Source organism: Carassius carassius, chromosome 2 (assembly GCF_963082965.1).
Source record: "Carassius carassius chromosome 2, fCarCar2.1, whole genome shotgun sequence".
Taxonomy (NCBI): domain Eukaryota; kingdom Metazoa; phylum Chordata; class Actinopteri; order Cypriniformes; family Cyprinidae; genus Carassius; species Carassius carassius.
In genome coordinates this window covers 37029200-37050811 of record NC_081756.1, presented here as the reverse complement: position 1 = coordinate 37050811, position 21612 = coordinate 37029200, and the positions used below count along the sequence as shown (strand labels likewise).

General features: G+C 41.0%; 1 pseudogene; it reads left to right on the top strand.

Annotated features, from left to right (window-relative positions):
* The window catches only part of LOC132109476 (heat shock 70 kDa protein 12B-like), a 45859-nt pseudogene that overhangs the window by 11219 nt on the left and 13028 nt on the right, over positions 1–21612 (top strand).

The following is a 21612-nucleotide window of genomic DNA, read 5'->3' as shown; positions in this document are numbered from 1 at the left end:
AGAGTTACAATGTAAACTAACTCAATTACAGCTTGAAGAATTCACAAAGAAAAATAAGAAAAATATTCAAGCTTCAGTAACCAATGCAGCAGCCGAACAAATGACTATAATGCCTCCAGTAATTGCTCCACAACCAACTCTTCAGTCAAGCCCACTTACAGCAGTCCCTCCAAATGAACACTTGAACTCTGTGCCCATAATAAATGTTTATACTCAACAGCCAGGACAGATGGGATGGAGAAAAAATCCAGCAAGGTCAAAGAGGCAGAGGCAGAGGCCTCCAAGTCTGTGCTGGGGCTGTGGACAGCCCGGGAACAATAAAGCTGACTGTCCAACTCGTCAATGGCCACAGCAACCTCAAGGTGGAAGGGAGGTGAGCTGGCAACAGCCTAATCAGGGTCCAGTGCAGGGTCCAGTAAACCCTTGGGGAGGTCCCAATCCAGGCTATTAGGGGTGCCCAGAGAATCCTAAAGGGGTGAGTCAGCTTCCAATTTTATCAACAAAAACTGATCAAGAGCCTATTATGCAGATTAAAATTGAGGGAAAAGATACTCCGATGATGATTGATACAGGTGCAAATCTAACTTGCATTAATTTGAAATATGCTTCACATCTCCCCTTGTCTGGAAAATATGCAAAGACGATAGGATTCTCGGGAAAAATGCAATTGATTCAACAGCAGATGCAACAGCTCCAGTGTGTCTACAAACAAAAGATCAAAGTATAACAATGCCCATTCTGGTATCAAATCAAACTCCTATTCATTTGTTAGGAAGAGATGCATTATGTAAATTAGGACTACAAATTTGGTGTTCTCCAGAAGGAATATATATTGATGCAATAGGAACAGAAACACAAATGATGGTTGCAGAGCCAAAAGCAAATGTTTATTGGATAGGACAGATAGAACAAGATGTGAGACAGACAGTCAATAAATGGGGAAAGTTTATTGAAGCACAGATACCTGAAGCACAGCTATCAAAGTCTGAATTTCATTGCACAATGATGTATGATCAAGAAAGGGATGAAAATATAGAACAGAAATGGCAAAAAGAAACAAAAGGACAGCGGATTGAAATAGTCTCCCAGTACATTATCATAGGTAAACAGGGAGCAGCTTTAAACATACCAGAAGGTGAATTTGTCAAAAAATGGTTCAATGTAAATAACTCTGTCCCACATATTGCAGTATATGTAGGAAAAAGTTGGGAAGCAAAAGATTTAGGACCAATGATGAAAAGGGCAGAACAAAGCAAATGGGAATCAACAGAAAACCCATTCATTTTACATTCAGCTGACAAAAATTACATCAAAATTTTGTGTGCAACCAGTTTACTGGGAATTCCACAGGAAGTAGTTATCAGCCAAAAGAAAGTGACACAGATGACTACAGCATCTGATTTAATAAACACAACTGAGACTGAATTATTTAAGGAAATGGAGTGTCAGGTACCAACTGAACTATGGTCTCGACATGACACAGATATTGGATTAATAAAATCAGCAAATCCAGTAAGAGTTCAACTTAAACCAAATGCACGTCTACCTAGAAAAGCACAATATCCTTTACGGGCAGATGCTGAAGCAGGAATAAAGGACACAATTGAAGGCTTAGTGAAGGCAGGAGTATTGATAGAAACTACTAGTTACTGTAACACTCCAATTATGCCTGTAATCAAATCAGACAAAAACAGATGGCGACTTGTTCACGATTTACGAACAATAAATGAAATAACGGAAGATATGCCAGCTGAAGTACCAAACCCGCACACTTTACTGACAAATGTCCCTCCTGATGCCAAATACTTTACTGTAATAGATCTTTGTTCTGCCTACTTCAGTGTACCGCTTGCAGAAGAGAGTAGATATCTATTTGCATTTACATTTGCAAATAAACAATATACATATTCTAGAATTCCTCAGGGATATAAACATTCACCACATATATTCAACAAGATTCTTAAGGCTGATTTAGAAGACCTCGTAATAGACGGTACACTATTACAATACATGGATGATTTAATTATCTGTTCTACCTCACTAGAACAATGTCACAAAGATTCAATTAAGGTGTTGACAAAATTAGCACAAGGAGGACACAAGGTGTCTAAAAACAAATTGCAGTATTGCCAGCCTCAAGTGGAATACTTGGGAAGATTAATTGCATTTGGCACACGAGCTATAGCTCCAGCTCAGTTAGAAGGTATAAGTAAAACACCGTTACCTCAGACAGTAGGACAAATGATGACTTTTCTAGGAATGACTGGCTTTAGTGCCGACTGGATAGAAGACTATGCAGTAAAAACAGGGCCTTTGAGAGAAATGATGAAACAAGCAGGATTACAACATTTAAGCAATCCATTAAAATGGAACACAGATGACTTACTAGCATTTGAAGCAATAAAAAAAGAATTACAACAGGCCCCTGCCCTGGGACTGGCAGAATATGATAAAATGTTTCATCTATATGTGGCAAACAGAGTTGATGGTTATGCATCAGCTGTATTGATGCAAGAGACCTGTAGTGGAAGGAAAAAACAGCCTATAGCATACTACAGCACAAAGTTAGACAATGTAGCCCAGGGATACCCACCATGTTACCAACAGGGTTTAGCTGCAGTGTATTAAGCTTATGAAAAAGCATCCACAATAACTATGGGGTACCCAGTGACTATATATACCCATCACAAAGTTGTGGAATTAATAGAACAAGGGAAATTTGTTCTGACACAAGCTCGAATTCTAGCCTATTCCTCATTACTCACATATCCAGATGTTACCATTAAAAGATGCCAGACAGTTAATCCAGCTGAATTAATTCCTTTGGCTTTTGAAGGAGAACCTCATGAGTGTGTGAATGAGTCCTTGGCATTTACTAGATTACGACCAGATCTTGAATCAACACCTATTTCTGAAGCAGAAGTTACTTACTTCGTAGATGGTTCTAGCTTTAGGGATCACAAAGGAAATCATACAGGATATTCAGTAGTGAAGAAAAACAAAAAAGAATATGAATCTGTAATATCACAACATTGTGTACAGCCATGCTCTGCTCAATTAGCAGATTTAAAAGCTCTCACAACTGCATGTCAGTTAGCAAAAGGACAAACTGCTAACATTTTTACAGATTCAGCGTATGCTCATGGTGTATGTCATCTATTCGGAGCAGTGTGGAAACAAAGAGGTTTCAAAAAGAGTGATGGGACTCCCATCCAACATAGTGAACAAATAGGGCAATTGATTTCTGCTATGATGCTACCAAAACGACTAGCAATAATCAAATGTCAAGCACACAAGAAGGGAAATGACTATGTCATTAAAGGAAACAATGCAGCAGATTTAGAAGCTAAAAAAGCTTCAGGGTGTCAGGTAGCAGTATTAGCACCTGTTGTACTTATCGAACCTCATCCTCAATTGGATGACATTATTCGAATTCAACAACAAGCAGGCCCCTATGAACAATCAATGTGGCATCAAAGGGGAGCTAAAAAAGACTCACAGGACATCTGGCGTACACATGAAGGACACATTGTTGCACCTACTTCACTGTTGAATATTCTTATTACAGATGCACATGGTTTTGACCATTGTGCAAGGGGAGAAGTAGTAAGAAAAATTAAACAGCAAGGATATTGGTCTCCTTATTTATATGCAATGGTGGATGAATTTTTGTCCACATGTGAAGTATGTGCTAAATACAATGTAAGAAAAGGCATAGTGACACCAATAGGTCATATTCCAACACCTGAAGGCCCCTTTAAACATCTTGTATGCGATTATGTGGATATGATAAAGCGTGTACAAGGCAAAAGATACATGCTTGTTATCATAGACCGGTTTAGCAGATGGGTGGAGGCGGTACCATCCGCACATCTAGGAGCAGAATCAGAATCAGAATCAGAATCAGAAAGAGCTTTATTGCCAAGTATGCTTGCGCATACAAGGAATTTGTTTTAGTGACATAAGCTTCCAGTAAACAGAGACAACAACACACAGACAAAAAAAAAAAAAAAAAAAAAAAAAAATTTACAGGAGATTTACAAATTGGCAAATAAATAAGTGTATAAACAATTGTGCTATAAATGATAATGGAATAGGATTGAGTGAGATGCAGGAATGTTCTAGGATGGAGGGGTAACAAATAAATATAAGGATATTGCACATTTTTACATAAGTTTAAGTGGGAAACATTTAACTGTTCATGAGGTAGATTGCCTGGGGGAAGAAACTATTCTTGTGCCTTGCTGTTCTTGTATTTGCGGCTCTGAGGCGCCGGCCAGATGGCAAAAGTTCAAAGATGGGGTGACTTGGATGTGAGGGATCCAGAGTGATTTTCTGAGTCCTTTTCCTCACTCTGGATGTGTACAGTTCTTGGAGGGTGGGCAGGGGAGCACCAATAATCCTTTCAGCAGTCCGAACAGTTCTCTGTAGTCTTCTGATATCTGATTTTGTTGCTGAACCAAACCAGACAGTAATTGAAGTACACAGGACTGACTCAATGACGGCTGAGTAGAACTGTTTCAGCAGCTCCTGTGGCAGGTTAAACTTCCTCAGCTGGCGAAGGAAGTACAACCTTTGTTGGGCTTTTTTCACAATGGAGCCAATGTGATTGTCCCACTTCAGGTCCTGAGAGATGGTGGTTCCCAGGAATCTGAATGACTCCACTGCAGTCACAGTGCTGTTCATGATGGTGAGTGGGGAAAGTGCAGGGGGGTTTCTCCTAAAGTCCACAGTCATCTCCACTGTTTTGAGCGTGTTCAGCTCCAGGTTGTTAAGACTGCACCAGACAGCCAGCTGCTCAACCTCCTGTCTGTAAGCAGACTCGTCACCGTCCTGGATGAGGCCGATGACTGTAGTGTCGTCTGCAAACTTCAGGAGCTTGACAGAGGGGTCTTTAGAGGTGCAGTCGTTGGTGTACAGGGAGAAGAGCAGAGGGGAGAGAACACATCCCTGAGGGGCACCAGTGTTGGTGGAGCAGCTGTTTGACATGAATTTCCCCAGTCTCACTAACTGTTGCCTATCTGTCAGAAAGCTGGTGATCCACTGACAGATAGAGCTAGGAACAGAGAGCTGGGTCAGTTTGGTCTGGAGGGTTGTTGGGATGATGGTGTTGAAAGCCGAACTAAAGTCCACAAACAGGATCCTCACATAAGTCCCTGTTTTGTCCAGATGTTGCAGGATGAAGTGCAATGCCATGTTGATTGCATCATCCACGGACCTGTTTGGTCGGTACGCAAACTGCAGGGGGTCCAGTAAGGGTCCAGTGATGTCCTTCAGATAAGCCAGAACCAGTTTTTCAAACGACTTCATGACGACAGACGTTAGAGCCACAGGTCTGTAGTCGTTAAGTCCTGTTATCTTGGGTTTCTTTGGAATGGGGATTATGGTTGAGCGTTTGAAGCAGGAAGGCACTTCACACAACTCCAGAGATCTGTTGAAGATCTGTGAAAAGATGGGGGCCAGCTGGTCAGCACAGGTTTTCAGACAGGCTGGTGTAACGCCATCTGGGCCTGGTGCTTTTCTTCTTTTGTTTTTCTTGAAGACCTGGCGCACATCATCTTCACAGATTTGAAGAGCAGGAGGTATGGAGAGGGGGATTGCAGGAGGTGTTAATGGTTGTGTAGGGAGATGGTCAGAGTGGGTGTTGGGGGTTTCAAATCTACAATAAAACTCATTCAGGTCGTTAGCAAGTCGTTGATTAGCCTCAGTGCAAGGGGATGGTGTCTTGTAGTTTGTGATGGCTCTCAGTCCTCTCCAAACTGAAGTAGAGTCGTTGGAAGTAAACTGGTCTTCCAACTTTTTAGCGTAGGTCTTTTTAGCCGCTCTAATCTCTTTGTTCAGTGTGTTCCTGGCCTGATTGTACAAGACCCTGTCCCCATTTCTGTAGGCATCCTCTTTGGCCTGACGAAGGTGTCTGAGTTTTACTGTAAACCATGGCTTATCATTGTTGAATGTTAAATAAGTCCTGGTAGGAATGCATATATCCTCACAGAAACTAATATAGGATGTTACGGTCTCTGTGAGTTCGTCCAGATTGGTGGTAGCAGCTTCAAAAACGCTCCAGTCTGTGATGTCAAAACAAGATTGTAAATCCTGCTCTGTTTCGCTGGTCCATCTCTTCACAGTCTTTACTACAGGTTTAGCAGATTTAAGTTTCTGCTTGTAGGTCGGTATAAGATGAACCAGACAGTGATCAGAACGTCCCAAAGCTGCTCGTGGAACAGAGTGATATGCATCCTTTATTGTGGTGTAACAGTGATCCAGTATATTACTGTCTCTGGTGGGACAGGTAACATGCTGTCTGTATTTTGCCAGTTCACGGGAGAGATTGGCTTTATTAAAGTCCCCAAGAATGATTAAAACAGAGTCCGGGTGTTGTTGTTCTGTTTCTGTGATCTGATCAGCGAGTTTCTGTAAAGCCAGACTTACTTGTGCTTGAGGAGGGATGTAAACACTAACCAGAATGAACGAGTGAAACTCCCGCGGCGAATAGAACGGCTTGCAGTTGATAAACTGCGTTTCTAGATCAGGACAGCACATCTTCTTTAATACAGTTACATCTGTACACCACCGTTCATTGATGTAAAAGCATGTCCCGCCGCCGCGCGATTTCCCCGTTAATTCTGCTTCGCGGTCCGCTCTGAACAGCTGAAAGCCCGGCAGATGGAGTGCGCTGTCCGGTATGGCGTCATTCAGCCAGGTTTCCGTGAAACACAGAGCAGCAGAGTGAGAGAAATCCTTATTTGTCCGAGAGAGCAGAAGGAGTTCGTCCGTTTTGTTGGGTAGAGAGCGGAGATTTGCGAGATGGATGCTAGGCAACGGCGTTCGAAATCCACGCTTCCTGAGTCTGACGAGCGCTCCCGCTCGCTTTCCCCGTCTGCGCGTCCTGAAGCGCTTGATCAGCGCCGCTGCTCCTCCGATAACAATGTTCAGTAAAACGTCTGTATAATAGAAATCCGGAAAAATATCATGTGGTGTGTTCTGCCGAATGTTCAGCAGTTCATCCCTGGTGAAACTGATCGTGTTTGTTAAACAAAAAACAGGAAAAACGAACAAAAACAGTACAAACACTGGAGAGCCAAGCACTGAAGCAGCCATGTGCGGCGCCATCTTTGCAGGAACGGTAATTAAATTTCTAACAAGAGAGGTAATTCCTAGATTTGGAATTCCATCAGAAATAAGTTCAGATAATGGGTCGGCATTCAAGTATTGCAACAATTAAGAATAAAACAGAGACTAGGATGTGTTTATAGACCTCAATCACAAGGGTCAGTGGAGAGGGTTAATGGAGTTATCAAGGCCAAAATAAACAAAATATGTGAAAGTACTAAACTTAATTGGATTGATGCATTACCGCTCGCACTAATGAGCTATCGCATGCAAACTAACAGGAACACGCATTTAACACCGCATGAAATGCTTACGGGTCGATCCATGCCTGTGCCATATTGTAGAGGTCCCTATAAAGGACCGCCTTTAGAACAATTACAAATGGAACTTCGTTCTTATATGAAGAAATTAACTGCCATACATAAAGCTATCTATTTACAGGAAAAAAGAAAAGAGCCCAGAGAGGAATCGGAGACTGCCTGTCCAGTTGTTCCAGGGGACCAAGTTTATCTGAGGGTATTCCGGAGAAAATGGAATGAGCCCAGGAGAGAAGGACCCTACACAGTGGTGAGAGCTACTCCAACAGCAGTCCAAGTGGAGGGAAGCACAACCTGGTATCATCTAAACCACTGTACTAGAGTTCCCACAGGAAAGGCAGAAAGAAAGGAAAACAGACAACCAGACAATGCAGGAGAGAGCAATGAGGAAAAATAAGAGACACATGATGAAGTGCAAACTGACGAGAGCTCCCCAAAAGATACACAAGGAGCTTCTTTCCTCCTGTCAGACAAACTGGAGAGGGCAGAGAATGAGTCTGACAACATGTTTGAAGACCATCCTATGCCTAATGCATCTCATAATGCAGACTCAAACTCAACCAATAGAAAGCAACCTGACTTCCCTTCAATTGACTTTTCAACCTTTGAACAAAAGTGACAATGTTATCAACTCAAGAGAACCAATGATAATCAAAAATCGTAGAGACATTGATTATGATGTTCAAGGTGATGAAGACATTAGTCAAATTGATGCATTATGGGATACAGCCCAAAATAATGAATGGTATAAATGGGCAGCCTTTACAGCTAAAGAAACAGGAAAAGAAAATTGCTTGCTGTGCTCCAAATCTCCGTTAAACAAATTAATAGCCATACCAAATCCATATGACTACCGAAAATGTGCCCAATTTGGGAGAAACTTTTGTCATTTAACAGATTTTACCAGGCCATATTGTATTGCGGAATGCCTAGGATTCTTAGGAAATCCCAAATTAACCGATTATTTCTTCACACCACTCTGGGGATCTTGGTGTCAGTATTCAGATATCGGTCAAAATATAAAAATTGAAAAACAAAAAGTAGAGATTCCAAAATGGTATAGCATAGATTATAAACAAGAATATGAGTGTTTCCATAAACCAAAAGGAACCCAAGATGTGGGCAAATTCAAAGGAAGATGTGCTATTATTTGGTATATAGATAAGAAAAATTCTTGGAAATCAGGAGTTCCTTCTAGAGCTCCAGAACTTTTAGCATTCGGAACAACTAAAGGAAGTAAGATAGCACCTGAAAAATGTGAAAATCAAACTATAGCCTTACCTCCAATAGAAATTTATGAAGACCAATCATTAATAATAGCAGATTTCTTTTGGATCTGTGGAAGTGAAATATTATTGTCTTCTTTACCAGTTGGATGGAAAGGTATATGTGTAAGAGTACGACTACTTCAAGAAGTTAACATGGCACAATGGGGAACAGAACAGAACACAAACAAGGAAGACAATAGAATTAAAAGAGGATACGAGCCAGACCCCAATGTATATTTAGACTCAATTGGACAGCCAAGAGGAATTCCTAATAAATTCAAGGCCAGAAATGAAATAAAAGGAGGTTTTGAGTCAATCCTGGTTTGGATCACACCAAACAAAAATACAGAGTGGATTAATTATATTTATTACAATCAACAAAGATTCATTAATTATACCGATGAGGCGTTAACCTTATTAGGCGACCAAGTGCATGCAACAAGTAATAAGGGAGGAGTTTGTGTTATGTTTGGAGATCAATGTTGTACATTTATCCCAAATAACACTGCCCCTGGAGGAGCTTTCAGTGAAGTTATGACAAAAATTAAAAAATTAAGAAATGAAATTACAACAAATGCCGGAAGAGACCAACACATTTGGGATTGGCTTGATGTGAAATTTGGAGCATGGGGAGCATGGTTCACTAAACTGGGAATGTTTTTAGGAGTTGCCATTTTAATAGGAGGATTATTATTTTGCTGTGTATTACCTTTATTAAGATCATTAATCGTCAATGCTACTGTTAAGCAAATGGAAGTGATAAAAGTCCCAAATAATCGACAAAAGATCACTGAAAGGAGTCTGGAGGAATATTATGAAGGATGGCTAAACAAACTGAACTTAAATGAGCAAACTTTTGATGATAGTTCTATTGACTCTAACGAGGATGATGAAGATGTCTAAAGGTGAACCATTCCCTGGATATAAGTGCCAGTTTAACTTCGGCCCAGGGAGGCTCTCTACGATACATAAGGTATCTGAGCTGAAGATCAACTTTTATAATCTTGTGATATTCAATTATTGATGTAATCTATGTATTTTATACATAACTGTGATAACCACAGGCAAATGCTGAACCAATTGTATGGAAGTAAAATAATGACTTATGTCTTTGAAACAAAAAAGAATGCTGAATAGCACTAACTGAAAAATAATGCATTGCATTAACAGTACTTGCATTTTAATGCCTTGAATTTCCAGGGCTTGCATCGTTAGGTCCTGAAATTTTATATAGTTGTTCATTTAAGCTGTGAATATTTCAATTGAAAATATTTCACACACCTTTTCATAATTAAAAAAATCAATAATTCATATTCACGTTCCAGAATTCACTTCCAAATATTAAATCGGTTAAAAAATATGATGTATAATATTCGACAGGCAAATTTCGGTCCATTTTATTTTACTTTCCAAATTCGCTTCCAAAAATTCAGTGGTTAAAATTCGGCAGATAATTCGCCCTTTCACATCCGGGAGCTGCAGGAATAGCAGTAGAGCACAGAGGCATAATCTCCAACTGCTGTCAATTGCTCACCAGCAGGTGGTGCAAGCGGCTTCTAATGAAGACCAAAGCAACAGGTGGATTAAGTAATACAGTTACAAAAACTGATTTGCAGAAATTAAGCAAGCGCTAAGTAGAAGTTTTGATTATCGGGGCATGTGGAAAAGCTGATTGTGCGTATGTTTATTTCAACCTCTTTGCTGTTACCAAGTAAGCAGCATTCAAAGGAGATTATAATGGTTTTTACCCAACGCTGAATTACAGAACTAACATTACATCTAAGGAAGACACATATTGCTTTCGGTTGTTTAGTTTCCGTAACTTTGTGTCATGGCTTTTGCGTCGCTGAGCTGTAATACTGGGGATCCCCTCACGTCACACTCCAGGATTCCCCAATGACGAGTAACGCTTCTCAGTCAAATAATACTGTGATATAAGACCTCAGATCTCAGAATAGATTTTATTGATGATTATGCAAACTATATACAGGCAAGCAAATTGGGTCAAAAAGAATCCAATGCGCTGCATTTTCTTTATAATTGATTTCCATTACCGCTGATCTATAAAGTCGACAGTCACACAAAGATATCAATACCATGATTAGTTTTAACAATATGCAACCAATTTATATTAACATAAAAAAATGAGTTAAAAACAATCTAGGTATATTCTGAAAATTTAAACTGAAGAAATTATTGACGTGCTACCGCACCCAAGGGACCGTCTGACAATTCCACTGACTGGGTTAAAAGGTCCAATGTGTTTTAATTAAAATTTTAAATAACACAGTCAAATTCTTAATCTTGTATTTCTCATAGTGATTTTCTACAGGTGAGATTTTGCCAATACCTCCCTTCATATATTTACAGTATACAATTATTTACATATTAAAGATCCCTGGAAAGGGTTTTCATGTTCCAACAGTTGTAGTACATTGCTAGATACAAGACTGACTAACTAGGGATGGACGTTTTCCACAAATATCGCATTCGAATATTTGAGCTCACAAAAAAAAAGAATATTCGAATATTCGTTTATTTAAATTAAGTTTAATGAGTCAGACGTTATTTTTCAGCAACATTTGTTTTCATCATTTTGAACAAGCTTACACACAATAAGCTTGAACATTACACATCGTGTTTTGTAGCTGAAAACCTTTAACAATGCGTGCAAACAAATAAAAGTACAAATTAAAAGCAAAAATATAATAATAATAAGTGAACAAAGAAAAAACGTAAAGCAGCCTGCAGCAATTAGGCTATATTGTACACTTAACTTTTAAACTGTCAGCAAATCTTTTTTGCTTTTTTTTCTATTGTTTTACATGTTCTTGTTAAGAAATATGGGCATGAAAACATGATCAGGGGAAAGTCGGCTCCTTTGTCTGTTAACAATAAGGCCGGCCGCGGAGAAAACATGCTCTGACGGCACAGACGATGTCGGGACTCACAAATAATGGTGTGCTAAGCGAATAATTTTTGTGAAGCGCTTCGTGTTTTCGTTTCACCACTAAATGGGATCCTCATCTGGTGGAATACATGGAATACATGGCTCCAGCAAGAAATGTTCCCACTCGTCTCGGCTGGACTCTCTGTAATCATCGCTGGAGAACTGGCTCAGCCTTTTCCAACGAGTGGGCATTGCATCTTCTTCATCGTGGCGGCTGCATCCGCACCACTGGCATCAAGGAAAATGTTCTGATAATGTTCAAAAAAAGTGTTTTTTTTCTTACTTCTCTCATGTTTTCATCGAGAAACCTGAGATGTTTGTGCCGAGGGTCTAGGGCAGACACGAGAAGAGGAGTTTTCACTGCATTCTCCAAGTTAGCCGTGTTTATTCGTTGCTTGAGAGATGCCGCAACAATGTTCTTGAATTCGGTCACTTTCTGTGATTCTCCACGGCATATTTGAAGTAGAAGACCGCAGTTCTTAGGGGGCGTTCACATATCGCGTCTTTTGCATGCTCCAGTTCGTTATTTCCAATGTAGGCGCGCGGTATGCGCGCTCATAATGGAAGCGACGCGCACGCGGTGCGACGCGCCCGTTTTTTCCAGACGTGTCCGCACTGCATCGAGTTAAAAACATCTCATCTTTCAGAATGGCGCAAGCGCACCGCGGGTCATGTGACAAGCACTAAACATTCAGCTTCATCCTTTCCCGTAAACGTTGAAAGCTCAGCCAAGATGAAGGAACTGCTGATCATAGCTGTATATGGATTGCCATTTTGAAATAAATTTAGTAGCAGAGCTACTGAAAGCGATTTTTTTTCTTTTGTGCTGCAAACCCATTTATCCTTTGCTGAAATTTCCGCGTCTTCATGGAGAGAGCAGGTCATTGTTGCTTAGCCTCAGGAGAGCTTCTGCCCGAGCGCTTTGGAAAAAAGGAGAAAGCGGCGCGCATAGCCTTTTCCATGCATTATTAGGCGCGATACGTGAATGGCCCCTTATTCATTCATTAATTATTTTTTAAATAAATTAAATAAATTATTTTATATATATATAACATGCACTTTTTCTTGTTCCGTAACTTGCATTCATATCCTCATCAGTCTGTATATAGTTTGCATCATCAGTAAGATGTGAGTTTTGTCTTTTAATCGCTGTCACTGTTTTCTTTTCTTTAACAGATTTCTGAGGGAAACCGCGTGAAACCTTGAGCGTTCGTTCATATTTTACATCTGCTTAACTGTCTATATAGTTTGCATAATCATCAATAAAATGTATTCTGAGGTCTTATATCGCAGTAGCCTATTAGCTGATTGAGAAGCGTTACTCGTCATTGGGGAATCCTGGAGTGTGACGTGAGGGGATCCCCAGTATTAGGCTACAGCACAGCGACGCACAAGCCATGACACAAAGTTACGGAAACTAAACAACCGAAAGCAATATGTGTCTTCCTTAGATGTAATGTTAGTTCTGTAATTCAAGCGTTGGGTAAAACACCATTATAATCTCCTTTGAATGCTGCTTACTTGGTAACAGCAAAGAGGTTGAAATAAACATACGCACAATCAGCTTTTCCACATGCCCCGATAATCAAAACTTCTACTTAGCGCTTGCTTAATTTCTGCAGATCAGTTTTTGTAACTGTATTACTTAATCCACCTGTTGCTTTGGTCTTCATCAGAAGCCGCTTGCACCACCTGCTGGTGAGCAATTGACAGCAGTTGGAGATTATGCCTCTGTGCTCTACTGCTATTCCTGCAGCTCCCGGATGTGAAAGGGCGAATTATCTGCCGAATTTTAACCACTGAATTTGTGGAAGCGAATTTGGAAAGTGAAATAAAATGGACCGAAATTTGCCTGTCGAATATTATACATCATATTTTTTAACCGATTTAATATTTTGGAAGTGAATTCTGGAACGTGAATATGAATTAGTGATTTTTTAATTATGAAAAAGTGTGTGAAATATTTTTAATTGAAATATTCACAGCTTAAACGAACAACTATATTAAATTTCAGGACCTAAAGATGCAAGCCCTGGAAATACAAGGCATTAAAATGCAAGTACTGTTAATTCAATGCATTATTTTTTCAGATAGTGCTATTCAGCATGCTTTTTTGTTTCAAAGACATAAGTCATTATTTTACTTCCATACAATTGCACGCTCACGCTTATAACATTGTGTACTATTAAAGAAGGAACCAGGGAGACTGGATCTTTTACTCCCTCCTCGTCAAATAAGGAGAGAGATGTTTGGTCCAGTAATCCCTCAGAGTGGAATTTCATAATCTAGTCACTGGTGATAATACAATGTGACTCATTTAGTCACTAGGTAGTGTAACTAATATGACTGGATTATGGAGTAGCACTCTGGATAAGAATAATCAAATGTGAGACTTACTAAGTCTCAAAGGGGAGAATATGTGGAAGATTTTTATTAATGAGATTTGTATCAGTCAAGTATAATCACGTTAAACCTAGTCACATATATGTATATATGTCTGATTCCATTATAAACATATAGCTTGGGTAGAATGTGCCTGTCTGCAGGAAAAACATCCTGACAGGAAACATCTGGAAAATACATACAATGGGTTTTTCTTTACGAATAGGTCTCAACTCTCTAGGGAGTAACTAAAATGTATACGTTAGGAAAAGTTTGACTATGTGGAACCGCCCCATATAGTGTATATAAGGAAATGCCAAATAACATTCGGGAGATTCCTTGCAAGGACTCTCGGCTTTGTTTTCCATAAAATAAAGTCCTTTCTTCTGAGAGAAACCCCTGACTGAGTGTGATTCTTCTGAGAACCGGTAGACGACACCACATTTTCTCCTTCACTCTTTTTTTCTGTCATGTGTCATACACAAATGTATACTCCCACATTGAACATAATGTCCTGCAGCCCCCCCCAGTGAAGTTCAGGAAATGTGTGTATATGAAAAAGAATGCAAAAGTCACTGTACACATACAGTAAATGGGAATGTTGAAAGATTTAGTATGCACATGAGAGGTATAGAGTGCCAGGAGGGCACTACAACCTAATATCCATCATGTGTGTGTTTGCCTGTGTGAAATATACTGTACTGCAGAGCTGTACATTTCCCTATGAGCAAAACACTAAGAAATCATTCACACAGATAATTTTTGGTACAATATGTAAATATCAGGCCATACAGCAATCAACAGTGCAGGAGTTGTCATTAAAGAATAAAATATTGTTGATTCAATCACTAACAGCTGCGCGGACTCTGAGACCACTGAAATCTCCCTTCATTATACCCAAAACAGCCAACAGATCTACACATTAAACAGGATCATTTCAGAAAAGTATTTGTTCTAGATCTTTATTTCTCTCTACCTTACTAGAGATAAGGCAGACTGAGGTTAATTTTTTCCATGCAGTGTCACAGAGGTATGTATGAGACAAGCACACAAACACAGGAAACCATTCCTGTCCTGCCAAGCAAGAGAGGGGGAACAATGCAGCTCCCATTATAACTCCATGACCCATTGGGGCAGTTAACCGATACTTTCACAGTGTGCAGATACCCTTTCTTCTGTAACTTTGGTTACCTTGCTACCAGTTGTGCTTATTTTTTTCATGTGGTTTATTCTGAAAAAAAAAACCTGTCAGTATGAGTGAATCACTGAATTGCTCACTCAACCAATTCATTCAAAACACTGATTCATTCAGGAACCAAAAAATCTGTCTGTCTGAATGAGTGTATCATCAAATCATTCACTTAACTGACTTGTTCAAAACACTGATTCATTTAGAAAAACACACCCTTGGAAACACTTGATACTGAGCAATTGATTAGTGCAAGTTACTACATTTTAATTCAAACCCTACTAAGACTCGTGTTTTTTATCCTATGATAGGCAGGTTTGGTGGCTTCAGATAGTCAAGTCAAGTCACCTTTATTTATATAGCGCTTTAAACAAAATACATTGCGTCAAAGCAACTGAACAACATTCATTAGGAAAACAGTGTGTCAATAATGCAAAATGACAGTTAAAGGCAGTTCATCATTGAATTCAGTGATGTCATCTTTGTTCAGTTAAATAGTGTCTGTGCATTTATTTGCAATCAAGTCAACGATATCGCTGTAGATGAAGTGACCCCAACTAAGCAAGCCAGAGGCGACAGCGGCAAGGAACCGAAACTCCATCGGTGACAGAATGGAGAAAAAAACCTTGGGAGAAACCAGGCTCGGTTGGGGGGCCAGTTCTCCTCTGACCAGATGAAACCAGTAGTTCAATTCCAGGCTGCAGCAAAGTCAGATTGTTGTTTCCTGTGGTCTTGTCCTGGTGGTCCTCTGAGACAAGGTCTTTACAGGGGATCTTTATCTGGGGCTCTAGTTGTCCTTGTCTCTGCTGTCTTTCAGGGACGTAGAGGTCCTTTCTAGGTGCTGATCCACCATCTGGTCTGGATACGTACTGGATCCGGGTGACTGCAGTGACCCTCTGATCTGGATACAGACTGGATCTGGTGGCTACGGTGACCTCGGAATAAGAGAGAAACAGACAAATATTAGCGTAGATGCTATTCTTCTAATGATGTAGCAAGTACATAGGGTGTTATGGGAAGTGTTCCTGGTTCCGGTTTACCTAATTAATGCAGCCTAAAAATCCTTTAACGGATTTGGATATTAAAAGCATATTAGTATGTTATGTGTAAGCCAGGTTAAAGAGATGGGTCTTTAATCTAGATTTAAACTGCAAGAGTGTGTCTGCCTCCCGAACAATGTTAGGTAGGTTATTCCAGAGTTTAGGCGCCAAATAGGAAAAGCATCTGCCGCCCGCAGTTGATTTTGTTATTCTAGGTATTATCAAATTAGTCTAGTAGCCAGCCCATAGAGCTCCATTATGAACCCGGAAATGTTGAGTACACCAAAGTTTTATTGCAGAAATGTGAAGTATGGGTCCCCAGCATACAGAAACTGCCGGATGCTAATTTGCATATGTTGAGCAATTTGGATAATTAGCATAATTAGCATTATTAGCTTAATAGTCCTTTTTGACCACATATTTTGCACTGTATGGCCAATTTCTACAATATGTGTGGGTTTTAGAGGTTTTAGAGGCTGCTGATTTCATTTCTGGCTTTTTCAGACTTCAAAATGGTAATTCTATAACAAATTTGGATAAATTTAGACACATTTTTTATTAATTTCGGACAAAATTTTAGGCTATTTTCATGGTAAACAATATTCTCACATTTCAGAATCACAAGAACTCTTGCTCTTTGATGTGAATGTTGATAACCTCAATTTGTTTACATTTCTTGAGGTCCAGTCATGTTTTTTTGCAAATAAGCTGTTGTAGTTATAATAAGTATGTTGTAAAGCAAGGGAGCAAATTCACCTTGCAAATTTTTTTATATTCTTATATCGCCTTAATATTCGTACAAAAGTCAGTCAAGGGATTTAATGTTGACATTTTAATGTTGAAATTACTTATGTTTTCACATTAAGATAAAAGGTGGTCAGAGTTCTAATGACAGTATTGTTCAGTACATTGTGAATTTCTATTCAGATCAATTTTGTGGGTGAATCTGGTGTTCTAAAATTAGTTACCATAATTTAAAATTTTTGTATTCTTCTTTTTTAAAAATTCAGACTTCTTGTGATTTGTGAAGATTTGTGAAGAAAAAGACTCTAAAAATCCTAACAGGTGGAATCCAGTTAAAAAATGTCAGACTTTAGATAGGTCAGGCCTTCCATCCTTCAAAGATGTGATTTTGTCTAAATGTGATGAACGGCAGGAGGATTGGGCAGAAGTTGTGAAGCTACGGGTGAATGGCATCATGGACCTACCTGCAGCTGATGCTCAGTATCACTCCTAGTGTTACAATGCTTTCAGGAAGGTACCTATTGACTCAAGTGCAACTGCTAGTAAACCAGTTGACAGCTGCCTAGCTTCGGTCATAGACCACATGAGTGCAAACAAGTCAGTGACTTGGACCGTCTCCGAGTTACATGATGTTTTTGTAGCTAATTCTGGGAATTTGTGCCGGAAGCAAATGGTGATGCCGTTATTGTACTGAGAGTTGAAGGATGCCAGACGATTGTTGGCTTTAGGCAGTACATAGGTAAATCACTCAAATTAGTAGGACAAACTGGCCTCTTCAATCACGACGATGATGATGTCAACAAGGTTGTCAGAAAAGTGCGGGCAGAGGTCCAGAATATTCCATTGCCTCGTGAACACGACCTTGGCAGCTTTACGCATGAAAGGGTCATTCAAGATACAAGTCCAACTCTCCTAAGACTTGTCTCCAGTCTTGTGTCCAGGGAAGAAACGGTGACCAAACCAGCACTCACACTCACACGCTCAATGCATCCAGCAGCACATCAGTAAAAGCTGGAATCAGACAACTTTGGGGCTAGCTGTAAAACTTCATCATAAGTATGGTAGTTCAGAACTGGTTCGGAAACTAAATGAGCATGGTCTTGTTGTAACCTATGATGAGGTCCTCCGGTTCCGGAAGTCAGCTGCCAAATATGCCTCAGATGATGCAGATAAGTACCTGCGGGTATTAGGACTGGAGAGTTGCATTGGCCCTATTCACAGTTGGGGTGATAATTTTGATCTTGTAGTCTTCACACCCAATGGTTGCCGCACAACACATGCCATGGCCAGTCAGTTTGTGCAAAATCCTGCAGGGATCCTGTTCCCTGGAGTGACGACTCCAGACGGTGGGATTACATCACTAAAAGTACCCCGTCTGACAAAGCTCCAAGCTGAGAAATTCTGTCCGGTAGCTAACAGCAGTCTTGCCATTGAACATTATACAGGTCCTAAGAAGCTGACTCCACCTGCTCTGAAAGAAATGCCAAGAACAGCTACTGTCCAAGAGAGCATCCAAAAGAGGGTTTCTAGAGCACAGAGGAGGGATGCTGCTTGGCTCTGTCAGCTCCATTCTACTCCTCTTCCCCTGGACTGGTCGGCCTACAACGTTGTGCAAGATCGTCACAGTGATGAAGGTGTGTCTAAAATGAAGACTATAAGTGTCTTTAGACCATTGCTCGTCCTGCTCATCCTGATACAGTGCTCCGTACCATTACATACCTGGACACATCTCTCAAGCGGCTTGGCATGAGCTACAGTCATATAACATTTGACATGCAGCTGTACAAGATTGCTTGCCAGATCAAATGGGGTGACCCACAGAGATGGGCATCAGTGGTGCTCAGCCCTGGAATGATGCACACCCTGATGTCATCCATTGGCTCAATTGGGGAGCTGATGAATTCAACAGGCCTTGAGGAGCTGGTAGGTGCATCATTTGGCGGCCTGGCATCTATCTTCAATGGAAAGGCCTGGCCAAAGGCCATGCGAGCCTTCCGTATGGTTATGTGTGCTCTGCTTCATGAATTCTTAAAGGAGGGAGAATAGAGTCATCAGCAGATACTGGAATTCCTGGAAAAGGCAAGACAGCACCCAACAGGCCGATTATGGGTGGATTGCTTTATCACTCCAACCTTAATTGCACATAGATTCTGGCGAGCAGAGAGGGAGGGTGACTGGCTGCTGCAACAACACTGCCTTGAAGAGATACTACCCTATTTTTTTGCTGCTGGTCATCACCACTATGCTAGATGGATCACTTGGCATTTACGTGAAATGCAGCACCTTCCTTCCTTTTTAAAAGATGACCTTCTTGCCGGAAGTCATGTGTGCCGCCATGCAGATGGTGCACCTGCAGTGAGTGCCGATATGTTTGGGAAGCAGACATACATCAGACAAGGGAAGGGAGCAGGGGGCATGAAGGGTATTTCAACCAACCCTGAGCAGGTTGCAGTTTGGATCAAATCATTTGGCATATGTTCACATCTCTCTCAGTCATTGGATGATATGTACAGTGATACTGTAGCATCAGAGAAGACTGTGTCCAAAAGACACAAAGAGGAGGATGAAGCAAGACGGCAGTTGGATGCTGAGGACCACTCTAAAATTGTGAGGATGCTTTGGGAAAACACAAATCCACTCATGACAGAGAGCACTTTGCTCTACCATATCATAAATGGACAGGTGGCTGATGAAAAAGTGAATGTGCAAGAAGCTGAAGATTGGCCAGGCTATGTGTGAAAAGTTTTCTTCATCACTTCCGGGGGCATTTCATACACCCATCTCTAACAAGGAAGTGACTATGAAGTTCCAGAAAAAGGGGAATAAAGGTCAGTGGGAGGGTTGTTTGTTACCTTGAGTCATTATTTGCTCGACTGTTGGTGGTGGGAGGCCAGAGAAAAATGGAGCTCTCTTCTCTCTTCAAATATGAGCTTAGCCCAGTCCCCTTGTCTATCATTGATGACAATGGATGCCTCCGAAAGGGCAATAAGTCAGTGCTTGTCCAGCAGCTCGGAATTCCAGTCTGCAATCCCCAGCCACCAGATGTTGTCATTGTGGATGCATCCCAGCTCATTTATCACGTAGTTTGGCCATCATCTGGGACAGTGGCAGATCTTGCAGCCAGCATGGGACGTCGGCTTAATTGTTACGACACCCAAACTTTTGTCATCTTTGACAGATATTTGCAGGTGTCTGCCAAGGACCATGAGAGACATAGAAGAGCAGGAGAGAGCTCCACAGAGTACAAGCTCTCATTGACTACACCTCTACCTAGTCGAGACAAAGTCTTGAAAAACAAGCACAACAAACAAAGGCTGAGCGAACTCCTGTGTACTTTCAATGTAGGAAGTAAGATCATGATGGTCAGTAAAGCTGACAGCATTGACACTCATGATGAGGCCGATATATCACTTATATCTTACATGTTAGATGCTGTCAGACATGGTGCTTCAACTGTTCACATTCTTAGTGATGACACAGATGTCTTTGTGCTTATGGTTTATTGGTGTTGGAAGGCTGGTATCACAACTAACCTACAGATGGAAAAATGGAATGGCACTGTTCTCAGCATAAATGCAACTGCAGAGAATCTGGGTGACCAATGTGGTTCCATGGCCATGCATGCTCTTTCGGGATGTGATACCACCTCATATCCTGTCGGGAAGGGGAAGGTGTGTGCACTCAAGGCCATGAGAGTCATACCTGGTAAGCTTCTCAACTGTATTGGAGAGGCAGAAGCCACAGATTTACAGATCACAAAAGCAACAAGGGCTTTCTTTCTGGCTCTGTACAATCAGAGGAACTCTGTAACCTTGGATGAAATTTCCCGAAAGCGCAAAAGGCCCCCAGCACTGAAGGCACTACCTCCTACAAAGCGCAATATGCGCCTTCATGGAAGACGTGCCCACCTACAGGTGCTGCTATGGAAAGCAGCAGACCAGCCTGATCCACCGGCTGTGGATATCACCTTGTTTGGATGGGACAAGAAGATGGGTCTAAAGGAAGGAGAGAAACTGATTATGCCCACCCAGGATTCAAGTCCAGTTGCTCCTCCTGCTTTGTTAGATGTTGTCAGCTGTGGTTGCAAAGCCGGGTTGAAACCTTGCACATCAGCAAAGTGCAGCTCTGCAGCTGCAGGTCTGGCCTGTACCAGTTATTGTTCCTGCAAAGGCAATGATGCTATATGCTGCAACATACTTACACAACACCAAGAACACAAAGAGAGGGATGAAGGGTCTGGAGAAGATGATGACAGAACAGAAGAGGATAGTAAAGATGATGAGGCTGCCTTTTGTTAATTAATTGTGAGGCATAGCAGTTTGCCTGAAGGTGGTAGCCTGTGTGTGCTTTGTGTGGTGCGGAGGTGAGGCCCTCTTGGTTAGCCTTGCGGGCTGACCCGGGTTGCCCAGACTCAGTTTTAACTCTTGCATTTGGCGGAGTTTTAATGGGGTCCTCATTGGATCTTGCGACTTGCGGACCAACCTGGACATCTCTTCTGCCATTCTGGCATGGCCCTAGCGACTTGCGGGGCCTGTCTTGTATGGTATGTATATACTGAATATTTACATGTTTGGTTCATTGTTTATCCAAAAAGCAATTTTGAATCTTCAAA